Source organism: Vicugna pacos, chromosome X (genome assembly GCF_048564905.1).
Source record: "Vicugna pacos chromosome X, VicPac4, whole genome shotgun sequence".
Classification (NCBI taxonomy): domain Eukaryota; kingdom Metazoa; phylum Chordata; class Mammalia; order Artiodactyla; family Camelidae; genus Vicugna; species Vicugna pacos.
The window spans coordinates 109,135,999-109,152,673 of record NC_133023.1 but is presented as its reverse complement, the minus strand read 5'-3'; the positions used below and the strand labels follow the sequence as shown (position 1 = coordinate 109,152,673).

Here is a 16,675-nt window from a genome sequence, read left to right as displayed (position 1 = left end):
GAGCTCAGAAACAGCCAAAATCAATATAAGATGGTAGAAATAAGGAAAGTGGTTGTCTATGTGAGAGTGGTGATTGTCTGGAACAGAGAAAAAAAGTAATTTTCTGGAGAAAAGAAGATTGTTTATCTTTTGACTGGATTGCTGTTTACATGGGTGAATACCTTTGACAAAATTCATCAACCTGCTATCTTAAAATCTTGGCATTTCAATGTATGCAAAATTTATCTTGATTTATTTTAACTGTGGCAAAATATATAACATAAAATTTTCCATTTCACCATTCTTAACTGTACAGATGCATGGCATTAAGAACCTTCATATTGTTGTGCAACCATCTCCACCATCTCCAGAATTTTTTCATCTTTGCAGATGTAAACTCTGTACCCATTAAAAAATAACTCCCCATACTCTAATCCTCCCACCCCAGTCCCTGACAACTACCATTCTGCCATTACTCTAGGTACTTCATGTAACTGAAATCATACAATATTTGTCCTTTTGTGTCTGGCTTTTTTCACCTAGAATGTTTTCAGGGTTCATCCTTGTTGTAGCATGTGTCATAATTTCATTCCTTTTTAAAGCTGAATGATATTTCATTATATTTATATACCTCCTATTATTTACCCATTCATATATCAATGATATTTCTGCTATTTTCACTTTATGGCTATTAAGAATATTGCTGCCTGAAAATTGATATATAATTATCTGTTCAAGTCTCTTCTTCCAGTATTTTGGAGTATATATCCAGAAGTGGAATTTCTGGATCATATGGCAATTCTATGCTTTGCTTTTTTTTTTCTTTGAAGAACTTTGTCATGGTGCACTCCTCTTAATATGCTGTTGAATTTGGTTTAGTAGTATTGAGTTGAAGACTTTTGCATCCATATTCATAAGTGATATAGGTCTGTAGTTTTCTTGTAGTGTCAATTGATTTGGCTCTGTTATTTTGGTAATTTTAGCCTTATAGGGTGAGTTAGGGATAGTTTCTTCCTTTTTGCTATTTTGAACATTAAATATTTTGAATATTTGGAAGAGTTTGAGAATGATTGATGTTAATGCTTCTTTAAATGTTTGGTAGAATTCAGCAAAAAAAAACCCCATCTGGTCATAGGCTTTTCTTTGTTGGGGAGGCTTTTGCTACTGATTAGCTCTCCATGTTAATTATAAATTTACTCAGATTTTCTATTTCTTCATTTGATTTTAGTAGGTTGCATGTTTCTGGAAATTTGTCCATTTCATCTAAACTATCCATTTTGGGGGCATATAATTGTTCACAGTACCTTTGTATAATCTTTTTATTTTGTAAAGTTGGTAGTAATATTCCTTTTGTCATTTCTGATTTTAGTTAGCTGCATCTTTTTTATTTTGCTTAGTCAATCTAGCTAAATTTTTTGTCAGTTTTGTCTTGCTGAAGAACCAACTCTTGCTCTTGTTGATTTTCTCTGTTGCAGTTGTATTCTCTATCTCTTTTCTAATCTTTACTATTTCCTTCTTTCTGCTAACCTTGGATTCAGTTTGTTCTTCTTTTTCTGGTTCTTTAAAGTGTAAAGTTAGGTCGTTGCTTTGGGATCTTTCTTCTTATTTAATATAAGCTTTTACTGATATAAATTTCTCTCATGGCACTGCTTTTCCTACAGTCCGTAAGTTTCGGAATGTTGTTTTCCATTTGTGTCAAGATATTTTCTAGTTTCCATTGTGATTTCTTCTTGGATATATTGGTTGTTCAATATCCATTTATTTGTGTTTTTTCTAGTTTTCTTTTTCCTATTAATTTCTAGTTTCATTCCATTTTGATCAGAAAATGTACTATGTATTATTTCAATCTTGTAAAATTTATGAAGGCTTGTTTTGTAGCATAACATATATATACCTTATTCTGGAGAACGATCCATGTGCGTTTGAGAAAGTGTCTGTTTTGCTGCTTTGGCATGGAGTGTTCTGTATATATGTTAGGTCTTACTGGTTTATAGTGTTGTTAATGTCATCTGTTTCCTAATTTATCATCTATCTGGCTGTTCTATCTATTGCTGAAAGTGATGTATTAAAGTCTCCTGCTATAGTTGTAGAAGTTTCTATTTCTCAATTTCAATTTCTTCATATATTTAGGAGCTTTGATGTTTGATGCCTATATGATTACGAGTGTTATATCTTGGTGAATTAACCTTTTATCACAGCATAATGTGCATCTGTGTTTTTTGTAACAATCTTTGACCTAAAGTCTATTTTGTCTGATATGATTGTAGCCACCCCTGCTCTCCTTTGGTTACTGTTTACAAGGAATATGTTTTTCCATCCTGTTATTTTCAATTTATCTGTGATTGTATTTCTAAAGTGAGTCTCTTGTATATAGTATATTGTTAAACAATTTTTAAAAAATCCATTTTGTCAATCTATGTCTTTTGATTGGGGAGTTTAATCCATTGACATTTAAAGTAATTACTTATGGAAAGAACTTACTTTTGCTATTTTGCTATTTATTGTCTCCATGGTTTGTAGCTCTTTGTCCCTCATATCCTGCCTTACTGCCTTTCCTTGGGTTTAGTTGATTTTTTTGTAGTGACACATTTTGATTTCCTTTCGTGAATAATGTATAGATATTTTCTTTGTGGTTACTATGGGGAATTAAATAAAACATCCTGTAATTATATGAATCTATTTTAAATTTATGGAATTTTACTTTAATCACATACAAAAACTACTCCTCTGCCCTCATTCACTTTATATTATTGATGTCACACATTACATATTTATGTACCATGTACCCATCAAGATAGATTTGTAATTATTTTTATATGTTCATCATTTATTTCTTCAAATAATCTCTGCTTTGTTTCTCTCTTCTCCTTCTGGTAATACCATAATGTATATGTCAGTCTTCTTGATAGTGTCCCATAAGTCCCTTAGGCTTCACTGGCTTTTCTTTATTCTTTTTTCTTTTCCTTTTTACTCTTCAGACTCAATAATTTAAAATGTCCTGTCTTGAAGTACACTATTCTCTCTTCTGCTTATTTCAGTCTGTTCTTGAACCTTGTTAGTGAATTTTTCAATTAAGTTATTGTATATTTCTGTTCCAGAATATCTATTTCATTCCTTTTTATAATTTCTATCTTTTTGTTGATATTCTTTTATTCACGTATAGTTTTGCTGATTTTCTTTAGTTCTTTGTCCATTTTTCCTTTGGCTTTTAGAGTATATTTTTCAGTTACTTTATAACGGTTGTCTAGTATGTCCAGTGCTTGTGTTTCTTCAGGGATAATTACTGCCATGTTATTTTCTTCCTTTAAATGTGTTGTGTTTTCTTGTTTATGTATATACCTTGTGGATTTTGTTGTTGTTGTTGTTGTTGCAAATTGTCTATATGAAAAAAATCAAATTAGCCATTTCTCCCAGTCTTAGTGGATTGGCTCTGTGCTGGAACAAACCTTCACTAATTAGCAGATCATGTTCTGAAACTTGCCATCATTTTGGGATAAAGGCTTAAGTCTTCTCAAGTCATGCATCTTGCTTAGTCCTGTGTGTGGCTTTTTTGATTACCTTGTATACAAGGCTGTTATGAATGTCTTAGTTTTGCAGAGTCTCACCCCGTCTTCTCCTTGATACTTTAGATGTTCTGTTGTATTCCTGTACCTGTAATCTCTTGTCCTTCGTGTCATCGATCTGTAGTCCCCCTGCATCTTAACATAAGCCATGACTGCTACTTTCTTTGGCATTTCCTGGCCTGAGACCCAAACTATGCTATTATTCTCCATCTGACCTCTGAATCAGGCAAACTAGAGACCAGTCCCTCAGGCAGCCACCAAACAAGGTAGAACAGTGCAAATAAGGTCTTCCCTGTTACTTCCGGTTTGAGGGAGGGAATTGGAAACTGGGCTGCTTCTTCCTACTGACTGTGTTGCCATGTGTTGGAGATAGCATGAGGCAAAGGCCAGTAAAAATCCCAGAAATTTTTCTACCATCTTGAATGTGGCTTTTTCTTTTTCTCAATTGAAGTGTAGTTGACTTACAATATTATATTAGCTTCAGGTGTACAACATACTAATTTGATGTTTTTATATTACACTGAATACCAAGTTATAAAATATTAACTATATTCTCTATACTTTATATTACATCCTTAAAAGTTATTTATTTTGTATCTAGTGATTTGTACTACTAATCCCCTTCACCTGTTTTGCCCCTCCATACCCCGACCCTGATAATCACTTGTTTCTTCTCTGTATCTGTGAGTCTGTTTCTGTTTTGTTGTATTTGTTCACTTGTTTTGTTTTTTGGATTCCACATAAAAGTGAGAACATACAGTAAAATGTGGCTTTTTCTTGATCGGACATTTGTTGCTATAGAACATTGACTGTTTTGAAGAGCTTCTATAAGGTGATTTTAGCTTGTTTCTAGGGTTTTTTTTTTTTTAATGCTTCCATGAGAGATTGAAGACCTCAAGCTCCATAGTTGGCCATCTTGCTGATGTAACTCCTTTCTACCTTAATTTTTAAAACTTATTCTCAGATTCCCTTTTAATAATATATATGTGGTTTATAGTTGATACACTTAGAAAAGTCTAAAATAAAGAGATTGGTAAAGATAGATGATACAAATGCTAAAAATAGATAACAGGTTTGGCAATATAAATATAAAAATAGATAACAGGTTTGGCAATATAAATATAAAAATAGATAAGAAGGTGAAAATGGTGTTCTCTGATGCACGGAGAAGCTGTTTCAGGCAGCAGTGGTTGGGGCAAGGGGAGAAAGAGCATGTCAATATTTAGAGAAAATGGGACATTTGACACTGCATTAAATCTTCCCTAAAGTCAGCCCCACTCCTGAATATACTGTTGTTTATTCACATGAACTAATCAGTTCTGCATTTTTCTTAATTTAGCTTAAGTTGGTTTGCAACTGGAGTCTTGACTTGGAGTTTAAGATAAACCTAATAAGGTCTGTGTAAGTTCTATACAGATAAAACGGCTTTTCTTAAACACATGTAAGTGAGCCTGAATAGTGGACACACAGAGATTTATTCCTGATAGAAGATGCAGATTCTTCCTAAATACATCTATAAATTCAATGCAACATCTCTCAAAATTACTGAAGAAGTGCATTTTCATCACATCTTTCACTAGAACAAAGTAATTTGATATCTTAAAATAGGCTCCAGTCTGGAGTTAATTGTGTTAAGTTTGTCATATTTCTTATACCCTTGAGATTTTAGAAAAAACATACATAATTCAGCATATTATTTTACCAAGAGACAGACTTAAGATAAGCATTTTTGAATTTGTCTTGTAGCTTATAGTATGACTTCACTGACTCATACTTTACTGTCTCTGAGTACATATAGGATAGTGTCTCCACAGCTTATTGTATGTTATTCTGCATTGTAGGCATTTTTTTTATGAGTCTATGTTATATCTACTGGATTTTGGTTAGACTTCCACAGGAATAATGGCTATTTTAATTTGTATACATTTGTAGTTTCCTTTCATGAGGTATGATGCTGTTATGGAGACCTAGGACATTTCCACCATGAAGAGAAATTGGCGTTTGCAAATTTGATTTGGCACAATACTCTTCATGTTCTATTTTATTTCCAATAGAAAAATGTGATTGGATAGAAAATAGACTTGATCATTACCTTGCATCTGAGGCATTTCACAGTATGGGATCTGGCTGCCAAAGGATGCAATTCATGGTTACCCTTTGTGTGAGAGATGTTTCTGAGCAGCAGGCTGTCCCTGGCAAGAACATTATCAATCAAATTTCACAAACTGGATGTTCCCTGTCTGGCTTAGCTTATACATCTAGACTTCCAGCAGAATATGTGGAGCCTTTATCGGAATCCATGTTTCAGTCTTGGATGAATTACATAATCTATGGGGGAGAATATCAAGGAGAGTAAGGTAAAATAGCATTTCTGGATCACTGGTGACATTTTTATTGATTATACATTCTCAAAAGAACCTGTGGAGTTATAATGCTAGTAAGAACTTGAGAAGAAATCAACATACATTATAAAATTGGATGTCAGTTCTTGACTGCCCATTGATACAGATAGAGGTGGGATGATTAATATGTAGGTCTCTTTGGGGGATTTTCTGTTAATAGTTTAGGGTTAGATTTATTGACCTATAAAATGTGATCTCACTCATCACAATATTTTGTTCTCTGTCTCCATGTCACTCCCCTCATGTGAGGAGAATTTACTAAAGGTTTCAACTGGAAGCTTGTTTATAAGACCTGTTAACTCACAGGATTCAGACAGAGCTGAGACCCAAGAATCAGTATTATGGGCCAGTTAATGCTTAAAGATGAGGCCCAGATATTATTTAATATAATCCTCTCATTATTTTATTTATTTAATCTGACCAATATTTCCTTCTACTCTGAATTATTTTTTACCTATTCATTGTGTAAATCAAGACATGTCACTTTAAGTGAATATGAATCTGTCCTGGATCCACTCTGTGCTGAGGGATCAAAGAACGAACTAAAGATCAAAGTCTGGTAGCCTCTTACTCTGGAGATGAGTAAGAATTGCAGTTATCATGCTATTTCTTTAGCTTTCCACACACTGCTTTGTGGTTATTCAATGCTCTGTGATTTGTGGTATCATATAATAGTGAATGGTAGGATGATACTCCATGAGACGTGCATACATTATAGAACAGCATAGAATTGTTTTCCTCTTATGCTTTCAGTTTAGATGCACTTTCCACCCACAGCTGGTTGTTTAGGGAAGTGAATTTTCCTTGAGCACAATGCTTAGCTTGACATTCTGCCAACTTCATGCTCTTACACAGATTATGATAGATTCAAACTAGAGGTTAGTTGTCATCTATCACTTTTGTCAGACTAATCTCAGAATCTGCCTTTTTGATAAGAAGGATTGCTGATTTCATATTGATGACAGTCCCCACAACCTCCAATCACAGCTTTATCCACTCCATTTCAACACTACTGTTCAAATTAGTTATGTTCTACAATAGTGGCATTTAGCTTTTGAAGTTCTGAAGCAAAATAATTAAATTGGAGTGTTCACCTTTGTTCAATCTAGCTTTTATGCTCAGCAGTTTTGGATGCTTTTGATGACAGAGTTCTAGTGATGTTCAGGATGCAGTGCTCTTTATTTTGCAAGCTGAAAACCAGACTCTGATGATATGGCACTTTCATAACAATAAATAAGACTATCCAACCTTTGTTGGTTCATATAATGCCTGCCGTTGATATTTGCTTGAGTGATTAAGAGTGACTGTGCCTTCATGAAACCATCAGGCCTGGTTGATGTTGGGACAGTATTTGAGATTGGTTGCAGGCAAGTAGTCTCTCCCAACTCAATCATTATTTCCTGTACAACCACCTGGGTGCTGGGCTAAGTCGATTCCCACCTTCAAATTTCAGCAGAAGTGATATTTTCCCTCCACAGCCCGAAATGTAGTGAATTACTCTCAGCTGCCCCAGGACAAAGAACAGGAGTAACAAAAGCCTGTACACATTATTTATTGATCTCCTCATTTGCTTGGGCTCGCAGCTCAGCCTGAATGCCCAGGTGTACCTGTTTTCTTTTGTCTAGTACCTAGAAGAGAACTGTGTTGTGTTACATAAGTATCACTGGGTGGTGGAGAATATAGTTATTCCTCCAGGATATGTTTGTAACAAAACAGTACACACAACAGTCAGTCTGATGTGTCTTAGGCAATCATTCTAATTATCTTGGGCTAAATCTGAAAAAAAAAAATCAGGGGGAGGGTAGAGCTCAGTGGTAGAGTGCCTGCTTAGCATGCACGATGTCCTGGGTTCAACCCCAGTACCTCCATTAAAAATAAATAAACGAATAAATAAGTAAACCTAATTATTTACCCCCACTGAAAATAAATAAATAAATATTGTAAAAAAATCAGAAGAGGAATAGGAAAAACATTGAAAGTCTGTAAATTATTTCTTCTTTTCTGAGTTTTATGAAAAACATTAAATTATAATTATTGCTTCCATTTTACTGGTATAACTGCCTCTAATAGAACTACTGTGTAAAAACAGAAATATACTCATTAAGTATAGTTGAAAATCATATCATTAGCATAGATATTTCATGCATGAATTATCTTCTCCAAAGCAAAATAAAGCCTTTTCCAAAAGCAATTTATAATGTACAAAATTTTGTTGGTGCTTATCAACAAGAAATATACCACTTTCAATTTGTCACCTGACTTAAGGTCCCATTGATGCAGTTGAGGTTTGAGCTTTTTAACAGCATCTTACCCTATCTTGAGAGGAAAAAAAAAATAACCTGCATTTTTTATAGCCTGAACTTGTACTTTATGGGAAAGCTGAATGACCACTGAAGGATGTCAAACTTTTTAGTTAAATATAAGATATATACAAAAAGAGAAACTGGCTAGCACTGGTTAAAATTTTATTTTTTTCTTATTTTTCATTTGCAATCTCCTGAACATTAAAGACATTTTTGGGAACATTGCTCAAGATACAAACCAATTCTCTTTTGGATAGTTCTGAATGCCTTCACAGCCTAAACCAGGCCATGGAGTTCTCTAAACCTTGACTCAAATATTCAATAATAATGTTAATACAACCAAAATATGTTTTCAAGCCAATAAAGAGTAAAGTACATCTTCTAACTTGATTTTCCCTCCGTAAATATTTGAAGATATGAAGTAGCAGGTCCTTACCTAATGTCTGTGTTCAATATCTAGTAGATATTTGGGGGCCAGGAGGTCTTATTTTGGAATCCAAAATCCTATTTATTTGTAAATTAAATTCAACCAATATATGATTTTTAGATAGGGAAAATTATACCTCTATTTTCCTTATCCTCTAACTAAAAATTATTACTTTCTTTCATTTTGAAAGTAGGCAACAGACCTCTGTAATATTGGCCATACTTATGACTTTGTCAGCATTAGACAACAGATAATTTTATGTCACATAAAATTTGCTATAATTATATTAAAATAAATTTAACCTCATATTATTTCAAAGTTATGATCATTTTATACCTGATGCTAACCCTAAGTCTTGTTATCCAATATGTTAAAATAAAGAAAGTATATTACTATGTTAACAATTTAAAGATTTTTTTGTAACTATCTCAGTATAACTTTCTTTATTCATAAATGGAGATAAAAGTATCTATTTCAAGTGTTTATTCTAAGGATAAATAATTTAATATATATAGTGATACATAGTGCTTAGAATAGTATCTGGCACACAGTATTTGCTATTGTTACCTGCTTTTAGAGATTTTATAATTCTACTGGATATACAGAGCATGCTTCCATGAAATGTAGTCATACAAGACAGGATGTAATGTGTAGCAAAAATGAGCAGTAGAAGTGATAATTATTTTAGAAATCCAAAGAAAGTGAGGAATTAAGAGTTGTCTAGTATTCTTCTAAGATTGTTACCAGAAAAAAGAGGAATAAGAATTACCTCGGTTCTTAGTCACTTGAAAAACTGAATTTTTAACAAGCGACAGCATGATATAAATAAGATTTTATTAGTAAAGTAAAAACTTAGTAAAATATAGTACACTCCCGAGAATTGGGAGCGAGCCAATCCAAGAGAGATAACATGGAGCCGCTCATTTGTTTTTCCTGTTTTTCTATCCTGGCTTAGTGGTGTTTTCGTGATTGATTGATTGATTGATTGATTGATTGATTGATTCACGGCCCAGGTTCTTTGAGTGCTCAGGCTGATTGACAGCCCACGTTCTTTGTGCTTAGGCTGATTGACAGCTCACGTTCCTTGTGCTCAGGCTGATTGACAGCTCACGTTCCTTGTGGTCAGGCACGCCCATCTCTTCTACGCATGTTTTTACCCATGATGCACACAGAGGGGAGGAGGCTCAAACTCTGGTGTTAATTACATTATAATGAGCATTGGGTCAAGTTAAGGCGGGTCTTTCTCTACTGCGCAGCCGCAGTCGCAGCCGCAGCATTTGACTCTAGCCGCTTTCTTTCCTGGCTCTCATTTAGAGAAAGTAAGTTTTTGGGAGCCCCTTATTCTGAGCGCAGGTTTACTGTTATTTTTCTGGGTTGCTCCTTTCCCCTTCCTCTCCCCCTGCCCGGTGCTCACTTCTATCTAACTGCCTAACAAGAGGATTTCATGGAGGTAAGAGACTGACATTAGCTGGGTTTGAGAGAGGAAATTCTGTGGTGTGCTCAAACTTGTGAAGTTGGATTTATTACAGTACGTGCAGGCATTAGTGAGTGTAAAATCTGCTATGGGTCTTAGAACCACTTTGGGGGCACCTTGAGGTGGTACAAAAGGATGAATTGCTTTATTCACAGTCTCAATATTGCTTATGTGATTACAAGAAAAGCAGCAAGGCAGGATAGGGAAAGCATGGGTTCCTGTGTCAACTGGCCTTGGGTTTAAATCCTGCCCCTGCAGTTTTGGACAGGTTGCTTAAATTCTTTAAGTTTTCTCATATGAAATGCTGTTTGCTTAATAATTTAGTGAATATGTATTATTTGTCTATTTTGTGCCAGGCAGTATGCAAGGTTCTGAAGATAAGACAAATAAGATACATAGATCCACATGGAATTTCAGTCTCTAAAAGGGAAAATTATACCTACCTCATAGGGTTGCATTGAAGATTAAGTGTATTATAAATTCATGTTGTAATACTGTAAAATGTAAATAAAGCAATATATTTAAACTGTGGCACCATACCTGCCCTACAATAATGGTAGCTGATATTACTGGTACAAACTTTTTAAGATATTTTAAGGCATCTCAGATGATTTTAATATAGAGCCAGATTTGAAAATCACTGCTCTAGAGCAGTGGTTCTCAAACTTGATTGCATATTGAAATCATTTGGGATAGTTTACAAACTTCTGATCATGGGCCCCACCCCCAGAAATTCTGATTTACGTGAACTCAGGTGTGACCTAGATGTTGGCATTTTAAAAATATCCTCAGGTAATTATAATGTGCAACTAATTATGATGCGTTTGACTTTTTATTTTCATTTTCTGTCCTAAATCTTTGATAATATTTATTAGGGATTCTGATAAATGCAACTTTATAATGACAGGACTCCTTATACAATATAAAATTAGAGAAAAATAAGGAAGGTGAGCCTATTCATTTATCACATATTATGCTTAGTTTTACAATGATAGAGTACGTGGAGCCAGGTTTGATTAGTAACAATGGAGAGCATCTGCCTGTTTACATTACAGCAGGAATTAGAGTGAGTGTGTTATGTCATTGTTGTCATTCTTATCATCATCATTTCAGCATGATTTATTGGGTTTTGTAGCCAGACACTAAGAAAGTGGTGATGTGTGTGTGTGTGTGTGTGCACGTGCATGCGTGCACACGCATACACACTTCTCTAACAATCCTTTGAGCTAATACTATTTCATTAGAGATGAGTAAAAAGAGATTGATGAAAAATAACTTGGCCATTGTAATCAACCAGACTTTAAAATATGCATGCTTAATTACTTTATACTGTTAGAATTTGTCTTTAAATAAATCTCCACTTAAGACACTAAATTCCTAACAAACTTCTACAAAATAATGATTTGTACATCTTTCAAAAACATCTAAAACAATTTTCTGCTAATACTGAGCATTTTCACACATGCTAAGATTTATTATTCAAAAGTTTAAAAAAATGGAGGAAAAAATCAATAGAGCCTCTTAAAAATGGCATAAATCTGACTATAGAAATGGATACTTGGAAATACCAGCATACTTATTTTGAAATTCACTCAATGACACCTATTAAAATCAAGTGTGCTGAAAATTTCAGTTGTATAAATTTCCCCCAAAATGGTCATGTCCTTCAGTAAGGAATACTTAAACTGATTACAACCTGTACCTCTCATTTCTTGTAGTTTGAATGTACAATATATTTAAAGTGGACTAAATGATTTCTGTAGCCAGATACCAAATAAAAAAGCCATTGTTAATTGGCCTCCTCTAGGCTACATTTACCCTTCTCTGCTTCAACTCTAATTCCAGCTGCTTGAAGACCTTATAATTCTTTCTCTTTCCAGAGATATTCACTGGCTTTTTGTTATGCTCTTTAGTCCCTGATCCAAAATTACTTTTGCCCCAAGGATTACATCTTCCCTTGCTTCTCAAAAAAAAAAAAAAAGACTTAGTATAAGCCTATTATTCCTTGTATCTGAAGGAAATTGGGAAAAAAATGCTCAGATTCTCTTAGAGAAGTAGAGGGTTCAGATGTTTTTCAACATCATACATCCATCCAGAATGTGAAGAGAACAGTAGTGGTACTTTATTGTGGGTAATAGAAATATAGAAAATGTAATAGCTAATTGATGATGGGATAAGGGCCAGTGATCACTAGAAAGTAAGATTAAAATTCATTTGTATTCTGATTATTTCTGAATTTCTGATATTAATATTCTAATGTGTAGAAATCATTGCTTAGGTAAACCCTCTAGGATTTCAGATAGTATTGAGCCAGACCAGGATGTTAACAAAATTTCCAGGAGTTAACCGTCTATATCTTAATTTGAACAATGGTACAATGGATTTAATTTTCTGTTAAAGAGAAGCCCACCTCCTTCCATTTGTGACTAGTGGCACTCAGTTTCGTATATTCAATTCTGAACTTTGCAAGACACATGAAACTAGCCTAATTATAATTTTTTCATGTTTTTAGATGGCATGGCTTAATTCTTCATACCCACAACCTTGATAATACTTGATGTCTGCCTTAAGTGTGCTTCAATTAAATGATATTAAATTCAAATTTTTCTTTATTATTTTTATTAACTTAAAAAATTAGATCTTTCTCCTCTACATGTAAAAGTGGGTTTTTTTTGGTCAAAATCTTGGTAATGTGAACATATATATTAGAAATATTTTTCTTCCTACATTTGGCTCAGTGTAGCAAACATTTACTGAATGTCTGTAAAAGCCAGGGGAGGCACCAGTGCTAAATATAGGCATTTGCCATGAATGAATGTTTTCTCTTTATCCATTGTATTAAGTTAAAACTTTATAAGGTTTCTCTCTGTACCGTGAACATCAGTATTGGCAATCACAATTTTCTCAGCCATCCAATCACATTTAGAGCATCAACTGGGTCTTATTTCTAAATCTCTGGATGATTTTAATGTGGAAACTTTATTCAAAGAATCACATCTTTATACAGCGTCTGAAGGATGATATTCAAATTTACTGGTAGCTAATTGTTTTGTAGAGTATATTAGAGAACATCTTGAAGTTGTTAATAACCCCTCTTCAATTGGAAGTCACAGATTAGAATTCTGTGAGCATACTTATCAAGTGGTTTCTCTCTCCCTCTGAGTAATAATATGTAGGAACAGAAACTCAAACCAAAACAAGCAAACAAAACCAGAATGTTTCACCAAATTCCGGCGATGGAAAACATTCTGATGGTTATTGACTCCAATTTTATATATCATTGCTATTCTAGATAAAATGACTTCTTCTGTAGATTCAAGCTTTGAAATCTAATTAAGCAGGGTAGGATATGTAAATAAAAATACAACACGCACATACATCATAAAAGCACAGGTCTTTGGAATCAGATCTTGATTCTATTCTTGGATCTGTAATTTTCTAATAACTTCAAGTAACTTTACTCAGCATTAGTTTCCTAATCTATAAAATGGAGGTAATATGCATAGTTCACTGGGTTATCATGAAAAGTAAACAAAACAAAATGTGCATAGCAGAGTGAAAAGATATAACTTGAACAATTGGTAACAGAATTTCTCTCATGAAAGAAACCATCTTTGGTTGAAAAAGGAAACTATTTACTTATTTAGGCTGAGTATAGTGTACTCTATTGTTGGTACATGCCAAGGCAAGGCTCACTAAGTCCCTCCCCTACTTTAGGGGGTCTGGAATGGAAAAATTTGGGTATTCTCAGTATGTTGGGGGATCAAGTTGAGGCAAGGTCTCCCTAGCAGCTGAGAGTGTCTCCCATGTTCTCACTGGGGCTGGAGGTCCAGGGTGCTCTTACTCCTCAGAGGCTATGTGGACCAGAAGACCCACAACACTGTTGTTGTAGCCAAATTCATTGTCATACCAGGAAATGAGCTGACAGAATGGTTGTTGAGGACAATGCCAGCCCCAGCATCAAAGGAGGAAGAGTGGGTGTCACTGCTAAAATCACAGGAGACAACTTGATCCTTAGTGTGCTCTGGGATTGCTGCTTAGGGGGCCTTCTAATGCCTGCGTCACCTCTTCTTGATGCCATCATATTTAGCAGCTTTCTCCAGGCAGCAGATCAGATCTACATCAAAAACACTGGGTTTCGGGACATGTATGGCCATGCCAGCGAGCTTCCCATTTAACTCAGGGATGAACTTGCTCCAAAGCCTTGGCAGTGCCAGTAGAAGCAGAGATGATGTTCTGGGCAGTCCCTTATCCATCACAACAGTTTCCTACAGGGCCCATCCGTGGTCTTCTGGGTGGCAGTCATGGCATGGACTGTGGTTGAGTCCCTCCATGATGACGTTGGCCAGAGAGGCCAAGCAGGTGATGGTGCAGGAGGCATTGTTGACCATCTTGAGGAAGTTGTCATACTTCTTATGGTTTACACCCATAACAAACATGGAGACGAAGGGACAGAGGTGGTGAGCCTTTTGGCTCTATCCTTCATGTGAGCTCCAGCCTTCTCCAAAGTAATGAGGACACCAGGACACATCTTTGGGAGACTGACAGGTTACTGGATCCACACGCTAAGACATATGCATGCAGAGCTGGAAGTACCTGTGAGTTAACTTTTCCCTTGGGTTTCCCTTAAGCCTGTGATTGACAGTGGGGCAAGGTATAAAAACCTAGCTCTCTTGATTCAAACTGGGGCAGATTCTGAGGTATAATTTATACTCCAGAGCTCTCCATAGGATCAGACAGTCTGGGACTGCCTGAAATATCATTCCCACTTGACTTTGTTCCTTTCTCTTTACTGTTTTCCCTTCTCTTGTTTTTCCTGGGAGCACCTTCTTAATAAGTGAATCCTTCTCTGAGGATTCATTTTGGAGACTAAAACCTAGGATAGGCTCATTTCTTAGAGTCACTTGGGGTGCATGTTATAATTGTTTATTCATGGTCACCCAAGGGGTGATATCTACTTTTTTCCCCCAAAACACTAATGCTTATATACAATAAAATTTAAGAACCAATGGTCTGAATTATAATTATTAACCAGTTATGGGCAATTCTAAACATAGGTTTCTAATCCAGCCGACTGACTTAGCTTCTTTAAATGATCAAAACTATCTTCCCTTAATACCTGTCTTCACATCACCTCCCTCCAATATCCAGAATAACAAACATAAATTCACATTTTTCTGTATATTATCTTTTACAAAATAAATCTCAAACTTCAGTTAACTTGTACAGATTAGAGACTTTAAAAGTAAAATATAATGTTTACTCTTGGATTTCTGAATTTCTATAAAGTTATGAAAAATGCTGACTAGAAAAGGTGAATAAATCTAATTATGACTTTGAAAGTGCTTTCAGAATAAGGTTTGAATTCCTAAGCTTGCTTAATATTCAAGCTCTACAACTAACATCAGTCTAACTATAGTATCTTTGTACGTCAATCTAATTATCTGTGTGTTACTTGGTGTTCTCTGAGAGAATGATTGATGATAATGACCTGAATTGTGTTTCTTATAAAATCTCTTCTGCTACCATTTGCATAGAGAAGCATCACTACCCACAAATTTCTCCAAGAAGGCCTTCAGATGTAGAAGGACCATGTCTCAATTTTGAAAGGCTAGAATAATTCATGGAGCTAAAGGTGTGTGAATCTTTTTATATGCTGGATTCAATTTAGGTGAAGGCAGAGATGGCTCTTGATCTTTTTCTAAGTATGAACTCATACATCATTTTGTAGGATGGGTCACAAGACACTTTAGTAGACATTTACTAGCTCTTGCAGAATGCTCTTTTTTTTTTTTTAAGTCACTTAACCTTTATTCTTCAAAGGAGCAGAAATCCTTCTTCCAAAGGACTTGAAATTATGTTTATAATCAATACTTTTTATTGTACTGATCCTATTCTAGAGCCTTTATTTTTGATCACATTTTTTTTCAGTCTGTTGATGTACTGGATTACATTGATTTTTCAAATGTTGAACTAGCCCTGCATACCTAGATTAAATGTCACCTAGTTATAGTGTATAATTCTTTTTATATATTGTTGGATTTGATTTGCTACTTTTTTGGTGAGTTATTTTTGTATGTATGTTAGTAAGCTATATTGGTGAATAGTTTTTCTTTCTTTCAGTGTCTATCTGGTTTTGTTATTAGGGTTATTCTGACTTTATAAGATGAGTTAGGAAATGTTCTCTCTGCTTCTATTTTCTGGAAAATATTGTGGAGAATGAATATTATCTTTTCTTTCAATGTTGGTAGAATTTACCAGTGAAAATATCTAGGGATAATGGTTTATTTTTGAAAGGTTATGAAGTATTGATTCAATTTCATGAATACATATAAATGTATTCAGATTATGTACTTCTCCTTGTGTGAGTTTTCATAGTTTGTGTCTTTCAAGGAATTGAAAGACATTTCATCTAAATAATCCAATTTGTAGATATAGAGTCATTCATACTATGCCTTTGTTATTCTTTTTATGTCTGTGGGATCCTTAGTAATGATCCCTTTTTTTTTGGTTTTAACATTAGTAAT

At 34.6% G+C, this 16,675-nt stretch overlaps 1 pseudogene; it reads right to left on the bottom strand.

Moving 5' to 3' along the window:
* Positions 1–13,988: 13,988 nt before the first annotated feature.
* LOC102533978 (glyceraldehyde-3-phosphate dehydrogenase-like) lies at positions 13,989–14,587 on the bottom strand (annotated as a pseudogene).
* Between the last annotated feature and the right edge of the window lie 2,088 nt (positions 14,588–16,675).